Genomic DNA, 11,821 nt, shown 5'->3' with positions numbered 1-11,821 from the left:
CTTTAACGCAATTTACATATGAATAGAAAAATATGCACAGGTATTGGAAACGACCTTCTAGTTAAAATATGAGCTGCAGAACAAAGACCATCTGATTAGGAGTCTGTGTGAGGTTACAGCACACTCATTTATTTTAACTCTGGTTCAAAGTGTTCTCAAGAGGCTGTGACCACTTCCCAGAGAACTTTTCAAAGCATTATTTGCAGCACTTCTACTTCTTTCCTCATTTAAATGATTTTAGTTTGCATTTTACACAGACAGAAGGTATGTATTTATTTTGAGTGAGACATAACAAATGTAAATAACTTTCATTTTAGAGGTAAGCTTCTTCCATCTTAATTTGGGCCGTCAATTGGTGGTAAATGGAAGCAACATTTTTAAACAAATGTAACGAGTAACTGCATATATCCCTTATATCAGTCATGTCCTACTTACTGAATGGTCTATTTTGGAAAAAACAAAAACAAAAACAAGAGGGACTGTCTATGTATTTTACCTTCGAGGAAGTCAATGTATTCGTGTTCTGCCTATCCATTACACTGAACCTTTTGGATTTTTGCTAGATAATTAATTTATAGTGAGAAACATTTTGCTTTTTCACTTTCTGTCTGCACCAGAAGCTAAATATAAGTAGTAGAAGATTGATTTATGATTACTACAGTGAGAAGAATCTAATATTAAATTTACCATTTTTAATTTCCCTCTTCACTGTTTTTCTTTCCAGAATTCAGTCATCAGTAAACTTGTGTTTCTCATTTCAAGGGCTAGATGTTGGAGTTGGCAACATTATGGAAAGAAAAATGTCTTTTAGACAGCTTTTACTTCTAAAATTGTGTTTATAATTTTTACACAGCAAGAAAAGTATTCTGCTTCTTTCAACACATAACCAGTATAGGGCATAGTCTTAACTGAGTTTCACTGATACTTTAAAAACAACTCTTGGAAAACTTTTGCTCCTTTTCCTATGGTCAATTACTTACTGTATTTAGTAGTACATGGTATGATTTCATTGAAAATTGAAAACCACATGCATTGGATTTTGAATCATAGGCATATATTGACACAGGCCTTAGGAGGCCTAAAAAAAGTGAAATGACCTGGAGAAAAATGAAAACAAACAAACAAAAAAGCCCAACTAACTCTCCTACTGGCTACTTTTCCTTCAATGCCATTAACTAACCAGCCATCTTCTTATTTTAAGTTGACTGGATGAACTATTTAGAATAGACATTAAGAACACAGCTTTGACTCTATATAGACCACATTTCTGATTCTGCCACCTGCTAACCATGTGGCCTTGTGAAAGGTTAATCTCTTCAAGCTGCGGTTTCCTCTTATGTTAAATGGAGATACTCATATTACTGATTGCCAGGTTGTGTGGGCACATAACATGCTTACCACTAGAGAGTAAGATCTCACTAAGTGTCATATACTAATATAGTGGGCAGTAGTAGTAGCAGTAGTAATAGTAGTAACAGAAATATACAGCTTCTGTCTCTCTCACTGCCCCTGAAACACTGTAACCAAACTACTCAGAATCTAGCCTGATCCAATCAGGTCCCCACAATCTGAATACAGCACTGATTAGTTATTAGGTATCCTATGTTTTTGCCTCTTGCCCAATTCTCATATCGTCCCTAATATGAACTATTTAATATCCTTTTATGAATTTCTGTTTTGCTTCATTTAATCAGGGTTAATTTTTACCATTTACAGCCAAAGAGGTCCAAGGGGTGCAGGTGTAAAAACACAGATATTGCCTTTCTCTCTCTGAAATTATCATATTCTTCATATAAAGCTGATTCAAAATGTATTGTCACTTCAGTAGCAGAAGCTACCCATGCAATCTGAAATAGTTAATATCAGCTTCCAACACATAGCTTGCATCTTCTAGAAAAAGATAACTCACTCTGTTTGCCAGTGCCTTCTGGTCAATTCAGTCCAGTGACCGGTCAAGTTATTAAACCAAAATCAACTAAATTGGTTGTTCAGCTGCCTTGACCACTCATGTCAGTCTAAAAGTATGACCCCATGCAATTCTGCAGTCTTGGCTGCATAGAGCCATGTCCTAGCACTGAATCTGGATGGATTACTAAAAGAAAAAAAAGATAGAGCTGGTATTTAAAAATGACTTCTTTGTATTTTTATGTTTAACCATAAACATTAACCATAAACTTTAGAGGCTAAGGTATCTAGATTACTATGTCTTTATTATTTAAGGCAAAAAATACAGTCCAAGTAATATGGGTAAATGGGGGAAATAAGGCATTGAATTTGGGGTCTGAAAATCTGGATTGGAATCTTTATTCTTTCATGTGGGAGGAGAGCCATTTCCATTGAACTTTCCTTCAATTTTTGCCTGGCTCAGTCTTTATTTCCATTGTATCTCAGCTTAAGTGTCTTTACCATTCATCTACCTCTGCTCTTCCTTTATGGTATTGTGTCAGTAGTTTTTCATACACTTTTCAAGAGTCATTATATACATGTTTATTTATTGTTTATATTTCCAACTATACTTAAGCAAAAATAAGTTTTTTAATCCCCATTTTATTCTCCAATGTATACTTATGGTGCAATATAATCCCTATCATATAGCCATTGCTTAATTATAATTTGTTGAATGAACACATGAATTATTTGCATGCTCAACTTCTAATGTGAACTTTCTCATTCTCTTTCATACCAGAAATGTTAAACTTTATTTATGAGTCCATGTTTCAACTATTTTTAGTATATGCAATAAAAATTTCTATTAAAGATAAGATTTACCAAGTATATGAAAGGTATTAAATTTTCTGCATAGATCCATTTAAATGGACAAAATCATTCTTTAGCACAAGTTTCAATGCCTTACTTTTGTAAAATAAGTGTAAGTGAACTCTTTGAAGGAAATTAATCTTCCAAGCTGGCCAGATTCTTTATCTCATCAATGAACAGAATGGTCCATGTCAAAAATTTGAAATGTAAATAATCTTCAGAAGGTCTTTTATCTTTTTAGCTTGCTCTCTAATTTGTCATTTCCAGAATGGATGTCCTAACACTACTGATGAAAGAGAACTTGCATAGACTGTAAACTCAATGAGCCATTAAATAGGTGACAATAATCTTGATAGAAATTTGGAATATTTAATTAGCACAAAAAATACTCTTAGCCAGTGCACTCAATTACTTCCATGGATAGTCCCCAAAATATCAACCAACTATTTTGCATGTCCATGAAATGCTTTGGAAGACATTTAAGGCTGAAAAAGGGGATGATATTTCATCTCTTAATTGAGGACTTGGCATGCTTGTGCATGTCCAGTAATAAAGTTTCAAAGTGAATTCAGGTTAGATCCTTGAGATATTTTTAAAGGTGACATTTCTATCCTTAAGGCTACCATCAATGAAAGTAACTGAAAAACTAGGAAAACCTCTGGGTTAGACAAAGGAAATATATGGTCCAGTATACCCAGTGATATCATTACTGTTTCTTTTGCACATTACCTAATTGTCCAACGACCAATAAAATAAGGCAAAGAAACAACAAAATTATAATCTTGCAAGTCATAATCATAATGGGAAAACTAACTCTTCAAAGTTGGTCTATCGGCAGAAGCACAAACAGCTTAGAGGAAGAATGCAATGGAGAGGAATTAATAAGAGAGAAGAAGCAAGGAAAAGCAGGGTTTAAATGCTTTAAATACAGGGAGCAATAAATAAGGAAATATATACAGAAAACACAAGGAAGACTGGCTTTCATAAGAGCAACTCAGTACCTTTGTCAGTTTATTTAATAGGAAAAACATGTTATAGTTTTTAGATGTGGGACTTTTAATGCTTGGTCCTGTCATTTCTTTTTCAGGTTCAATAATTTATCAAGTTTATAAAACAATAAGAAAACATTTAGTTTTACAAATAGGCTCAATACTTGACAAAGTGGTTTAGTTATATGTTTGTTTTTTTTAAATTTTTTTCAGTCTTGTCACCCAGGCTGGAATGCAATGGCATGATCTCAGCTCACTGCAACCTTATAAGTGAGAACATGCAGTATTTTGTTTTCTGTTTCTATATTAATTCTCTTAGGATTGTGGCCTCCAACTGCATCCATGTTGCTGCAAAAGACATATTTTGTTCTTTTTTTGTGGCTGCATAGTGCTCCATGGTGTATATGCACCACGTGTTCTTTATCCAGTTCACCATTTTGGGGCACCTAGGTTGACTCCATGTCTTAGCCATTATGAATAGCATCACAATTAATGTAGGAGTATATGTGTCTTTTTGGTAGAACAATGTTTTCTTTTGTATATTACCCAGTATTGGGATTGCTGGGTTAAATACTTGCTGTTTTTAGTTTTTTGAGAAATCTACAAACTACTCTCCACCATGGCTGAACTAATTTACATTCCCACCAACAGTGTATAAGCATTCACTTTTCTCTGTAGCCTTTGCCAACATTTGTTATTATTTGACTTTTTAATAATAGCCATCCTAACCATACCAATAAGAAGTCATAAAAAATTTACTTGGTAATAAAAACCCTGCCAACCAAAAAAAGCCCTGGACTAGATGGTTCACAGCTGAATTCTATCAAATATACAAAGAACTGGTACCAATCCTACTGGAACTATTCCAAAAAATGGAGGTGGAGGGACTCCTTCCTAACTCATTCTGTGAAGCTAGCATCAGCCTGACACCAAAATCAGGAATAGACACACACACACACACAGACACACACACACACACACACACACACACACACACACTTCAGGCAAACAGCCCTGATGAACAATTCTTAACAAAATTCTAGCAAACTGAATCCAGCAGCACATCAAAAAGTTCATACACCATGATCAAGTATTATTCCTGGGCTGCAAGGCTGTTTCAACATATGCAACCAGTAAATGTGATTTTCCATATAAACAGAATTTAAGGAAAAACCATATAATCATCCCAATGGACATGGAAAAAAGCTTTTGGTACAATCCAATATCGCTTTATGATGAAAAATTCTCAACAGACTGGGCAGTGAAGGAACATACCTCAAAATGGTAAGAGCCATCTATGACAAACCCAAACCCAACATCTTATGGAATGGCCAAAAGCTGGAGCCATTCCTCTTGAGAACTTAAATAAGATAAGAATGCCCACTCTCATCACCCCTATTCGGTGTAGTACTTGAAGTCCTAGCCACAGCAATCAGGCAAGAGAAAGAAACAAAAGACATCCAAATAGAAAAGAAGAAATAAAATTATCTCTCTTTGATGGTGATACAATTCTATAGCTAGAAAACCCTGAATACCCTGCCAAAAGGCTCCTAGGACTGATAAACAACTTCAGTAAAGTTTTAAGATACAAAATCAATGTACCAAAATCAGTATTTCTATACCTCAGTAATATTCAAGCTGAGAGTCAAATCAAAAACCTAATCTCATTTGCAATAGCCACAAAAAAATGGAAATAGGAATACAGCTAACAAAGGAGGTAAAAGAGCTCTACAAGGAGAAACATAAAATACTGCAAAAACAAATCAGAGACAACACAAATAAATAGAAAAATATTCTATGCTCATGGATAGGAAGAATCACTATTGTTAAAAAGGTCATAACTATTTTCAGCATTAACTTAAAATTACAAAGTTCAAAGTCTCATCTGAGATAAGGGTAGTACCTTCTTCCTATGAGCCTGGAAAATCATAAACAAGTTAGTTACTTTCAAGAATGTGGGTATAGGCATTAAGTAAATAATTTCATTCCAAAAGGGAGAAATTGGCCAAAAGAAAGGGGCTAGAGGCCCTGTGCAAGTCAGAAATTCAGCAGAGCAGTAATTAAATCTTAAACTTCAAAATAAACTCTTTTGACTCCATGTCACACATCTAGGGCACACTGATGCAAGAGGTGGGCTTCTTAGGCGTCGGACAGCTCTGCTCCTGTGGCTTTGCAGGTTTCAGACCCCATGGCTGCTTTCAAGTGCTGGCATTGAGTGCCTGCAGCTTTTCCAGGCATAAGGTGCAAGCTGTTTGTGGATCTACCATTCTCGGGGCTGGAGGACAGTGACCCTCTTCTCACAGCTCCACTAGGCAGTACCCCAGTGGGGACTCTGTTGGGGCTCCAACCCCACATTTCCCCTCCACATTGCCCTAGTAGAGGTTCTTCATGAGGGCTCCACCCCTGCAGCAGACTTCTGCCTGGGATTCTAGGCTTTTTCATACCTCCTCTGAAATCTAGTCAGAGGCTCCCAAGCCTCAACTTTTGCACTCTGTGTACCTACAGCCCTAACACCACATGGAAGCCACCAAGGCTTATGGCTTGCACCCTTTGAAGCAGTGACCCGAACTGTACTTGGGCTCCTTTGGGCCATGGCTAAAACTGGAATGGCTGGGATGCAGGGACCAGTGTCCAAAGGCTGTGAAGGGCAGTGGGACAAAGGGCCTGGCCCATGAAACTATTCAGTCCTCCTAGGCTTCCAAGCCTGTGATGGAAGGGGCTGCCTTGAAAATCTCTGAAATGCCTTGGAGGTCTTTTCCCTATTGTCTTGGCTATTAGCAATTGGTTCCTTTTTACTTTTGCAAATTTCTGCAGCCTGCTTGAATTCCTACCCTGAAAATGGACTTTTCTTTTTCACCACATGGCCACTCTTCAAATTTTACAAACTTTTATATTCTGCTTTCCCTTTAAATATAAGTTCCAAGTTTATGCCATTTGCTCATGCATATGAACATAGGTTATTAGAAGCAGCCAGCCACGTCTTGAACATGTTGCTTCTTATAAATTTATTCTGCCAGATACCCTAAATCATCATTCTCAATTTTAAAGTTCTACATATCCCTAGGGCAGGAACACAATACAGCCTAGTTCTTTGCTAAGGCATAACAAAAGTGACTCTTTTTCTACTTCCAAATAAGTTCCTCATTTCCATATGAGACCTTCTCAGCCTGGATTTCACTGTGCACATTTCTATCAGCATTTTGGTCAGAACCATTTAGCCAGTCTCTAAGATGTTCCAAACTTTCCTTCATCTTCCTGCCTTCTTCTGAGACCTTCATATTCTTTCAGCCTCTGCCTGTTACCCAATTCCAAAACTGCTTCCACATTTTTAGGTATCTTTATATCAATATCCTACTCCTAGTGCTATTTTTTGGTATCAGTTTGTTCTCACACTGCTGCCAAGGAATATCTGAGACTGAGTAATTTATAAACAAAAGAGGCTTAATTGACTCATGTTTCCACAGGCTGTACAGGAAGCATAGCATCTTCTGCTTTGGGGGAGGCCTCAGGAAGCATCCAATCTTGGTGAAAGTTGAAAGGGGAGTGAAGTGCCTCACATGATGGGAGCAGGAGCAAGAGAGACCGAGGGGTAGGTGCTGCACACTTTTAAACAATCAGGTCTCATGAGAACTCACTCACTATCATGAGAACAGCTCCAGGACCATGGTGCCAAACCATTCACAAGAAATCCACTCATAGGATAGAACCACCTGCCACCAGGCCCCACCTCCAACATTGGGGACCACAATTTGACATGAAATTTGATGGGGACACAGACCCAAACCATATCAAGGAGGGAAGGAGTTGGGTAAGGGTTGATAAACTACCTGTGGGTAATACGCTCATTACCTGGGTGATGGGATCTGTACCCCAAACCCAATATGCCCATGTAACAAAACTTACACGTACCCTCATATCTAAAATAAACATTGAAATTATTTTAAAAAAGAAATTATGTTAAATGTTATCAAATGCTTTATTTGTTTACAGATTTTTTTCTTTTAATATCTTACTGTGGTAATATATTAAATGTTAATGTGTGGTAACATGGTAACGTATTAAAAAATACATTACAGTAACGGTAACATATTAAAAGAATCACATTAGTGAATTTTCTAATGTTGAGTAATTCTTAATATATAGGATACATCCAATTTGGTTTTGCTGTATTATCTTTTCTCCAGAGTTGGACTTAATTTAAAATTTTTATATTTAGTATTTTCATATCTATATTTATTAACAAGTGTGGTTCTACAGTTTTTTTGTCTTTCTATAATATTTTTGGGTTTGGTAACAAGCTTATGCTGAACTCAGAATAAATTGGTCCACAATCCTTTTATTTTTAAAGCTTTTGTAGATCTCAACTTTAAAGTACACAAGGTCTGGAGTTTTCTTGTGAGAAAATTTTAAATCACTATTTAGTTTCTTTAAAAACCATGGGACTAATTAAGCTTTATTATTACTTCATGAATTAACTATAAGTCACATTTTACTAGAGATATGTCCATTTATCTCAGTTTTCTAAGTTGCTAGCAGATAGTTGATAATATTTGTATACCTGTTTTATAACAGGTTTATTGAGATATAGTTCATAAACCATACAACTTAGCCACTTAAAGCTTATAATTCAATAATTTTTAGTACCTTCACAGAGTTATACAACTATCATCATAATGTAATTTTAGAATATTTTCATAGCCCCCAAAACCCTATTCTCAATAGCTGTCAATGCCTATTCTCTGTCACCCCCAAGCACTAGACAACCACTTGTATACTACTTATTTTGACAGATTTGTCATTTGGGGACATTTTATACACATGGAATTATACCATTTGTAGTATTTCATTTTTGGCTTTTTTTTACTTAACATACTTCATTTTTTTCAGATTCATTTATATCACACTGTGTGTCAATAGTTCATTTCTTTTAATAGTTGAATGATATTCTATTGTTTAGATATACGATACTTTGTTAATCCAATCATTCATTGATTAATATTTGGGTTGTTTACACAAATATTATTGGCTATTATTGGCTATTATGAGTAATGCTATTTATATTTCTGTATAATATTTTGTGTACACATATATTTTAATTTTTCTTGGATATGTATCTAAGATTAGAATTGCTGGGACATGTGTTAATTCTAAGTTCAATTTTGTAAGAAACCCCCAGACTGTTTTCCAAAATGGCTGTGCCATTTTATATTCCCACCAGCTGTGTGTGCGGGTTTTGATTTCTCCACATCCTCACCAACACTTGCTGTTTTCTGCTTTTATAATTATATCCATTCTGTGTTTGTAAATGATATTTCACTGTAGTTTTGATTTGCTGTTCCCTAATGATATTAATCATTGTTTATATCCTAATTGACTCTTGTGTAACTTTTTTTTTTTTTTTTTGAGAGGGAGTTTCACTCTTGTTGCCCAGGCTGGAGTGCAATGGTGCCATCTCGGCTCACTGCAGACTCTCCTCCCAGGTTCAAGCGATTCTCCTGCCTCAGCCTCCTGAATAGCTGGTATTACAGGCATGTGCCACCATTCCCGGCTAATTTTGTAGTTTTTAGTAGAGACAGGGTTTCTCCATGTTGGTCAGTCTGGTCTCGAACTCCCGACCTCAGGTGATCCGCCCGCCTCGCCCTCCCAAAGTGCTGGGATTACAGGCGTGAGCCACCACGCCCGACTGACTCTTATGTAACTTTTTAAAGAGAAATGTCAATGTAGATCCTTTGCCCATTTTGGGGTCTTTGGAGTTTTTTTTTAATTGAGTTGTAGGAGTTCTATTATATTCTAGCTACAAGTCCTTATTAGATATATAACTTACCAATATTTTCTCACATTTATTGGATTATATTTTTACTTTCCTGATGGTGTACTTTGAAGCATGAGCTTTAAATTCAATTAAACATAATTTCCATCCCATTTTTCCAAAAAGGATGCCCACTTTCACCACTATTTTTCAACATAATACTGGAAGTCCTGGCCAGAACGATTAAGCAATAGAATGAAAGGGTATCCAAATTGGAAAGGAATAGATCAAATTAGCCTTATTGGCAGGCAATGTGATCTTATACTTAGAAAATCCTAAAGACTTCACCAAAAAGCTGTTAAAACTGATGTGAATTCCTAAAGTAAAGAATGCAAAATCAACATAAAAAATCAGTAGCATTTATATATGCCAACAGTGAACAATCTGAAAAAGAAATCAAGAAAGCTATTTCATTTACAATAGCTATGATAATACAAAATACCTAGAAGTAAATTCAATGAAAGTGAAAGATCTACATTAAAAAAATATGAAACTCTGGTGAAAGAAATGGAAGTGTACACACAAAAAAAATTGAAAGATATTCCATGATTATGGATTGGAACACTTACTATTGTTAAATGATGATACTACTCAGAGCAATTGACAAATTCAATGCAATCGCTCTCAAAATGCCAATGGCATTCTTCACAGAAATGGAAAAAAAAGAATCTAATATTTATATGGAACCACAAAAGACCACAAAGGGTCAAAGCAATCCTGAGCAAAAAGAACAAAACTGGAGGCATCACATTACCTGAATTCAAAACTTACTACAGGCTGGGAGCGGTGGCTAGCACCTGTAATCCCAGCACTTTGGGAGGCCGAGGTGGGCGGATCACGAGGTCAGGAGATCGAGACCATCCTGGCTAACATGGTGAAACCCCGTCTCTACTAAAAAATACAAAAGAATTAGCCGGGTATGGCGGCGGGCGCCTGTAATCCCACCTACTCGGGAGGCTGAGGCAGGAGATGGCGTGAACCCAGGCAGTGAGCCGAGATCGTGCCACTGCACTCCAACCTGGGTGACAGAACGAAACTCCATCTCAAAAAAAACAACAAAAAAAAAACAAAAACAAAAAACAACAAAAAAAAAAAAACCAAGCAAAAAAAACTTACTACAAAGTGCTGGCAACCAAAACAGCATGGTACTGTCATAACAATGGACACATAGAGCAATGGAATAAAATAGAGAAGCCTGATATAAATGTACACATTTACAACCAACTCATTTTCAACAAAGGTGCCAAGAGCATACAATGAGAAAAGAACAGTCTTTTCAATAAATAGTGCTGAGAAAACTGGGTAATTATATGTAGAGGAATGAAACTAGACCCCTGTATCTCACCATACACAAAAAAACTATTAAAATAGATTAAAGACTTAAATCTAAGACCTGAAATTTTGAAACTACTCAAAGAAAACATTGGAGAAATGTTCCAGGACATTGGTCTGGGTAGAGATATTTTGTGTAAGACTTCAAAAGCACAGGCAATCAAAGCAAAAATAGACAATTGGGATTACATCAAACTAAAAATCTTCTGCACAGCAAAGAAAACAAATTGAGAAAACTCGCAGAATGGAAAAAAGATATTTGCAAACTATTCATCTGAAAATAGATTAATAATCTGTATTAGTTTGTTTTCATGCTGCTGATTAAAGACATACCTGAGACTGGGCAATTTACAAAAGAATGACGTTTATTGGACTCACAGTTCTACATGGCTGGGGAGCCATGTGGAACTGTAAGTCGATTAAACCTATTTTCTTTATAAATTACCAAGTCTTGGGTATGTCTTTATGGCAGTGTAAAACAGACTAATGCAATATGATAAAGTCTTTTTACTTCTGGTTTATGGGAAACACATCTTAGTTTTTGTTTTGTTTTTTCTCTAGCTTTATTTTATTATCAACAAATTTCTTTCTAGATATTTTATCATTTTTACTTCATGTATCATTCTCATTTATTCTGTCTATTGAATTATTTATCACAACTATTATTTTTTCATTTTGAATGTTTCTGCTTGATTATTTGAATATTTTAGTCCCATATTGCTAATATTTTCTTGTACATTTATTGTGTTAATCTGCTTTTAAATTTTTTCCCTATTTATCTACTTCTAATGAAATACATCATTCAGTTGATATTCATTTGAAAAAGACTGGATCCTCAAATGTCTTGTCATATTAACATTTGAGCCTATTTTCCCCTAGAAATATCAAATACTCTGTCAGGTAATACATAATGTGTAAAGTCAGGCCCAATTGT

This window comes from Pan troglodytes, chromosome 16 (assembly GCF_028858775.2).
Source record: "Pan troglodytes isolate AG18354 chromosome 16, NHGRI_mPanTro3-v2.0_pri, whole genome shotgun sequence".
Classification (NCBI taxonomy): Eukaryota; Metazoa; Chordata; class Mammalia; order Primates; family Hominidae; genus Pan; species Pan troglodytes.
This window is presented reverse-complemented; position numbering follows the sequence as displayed.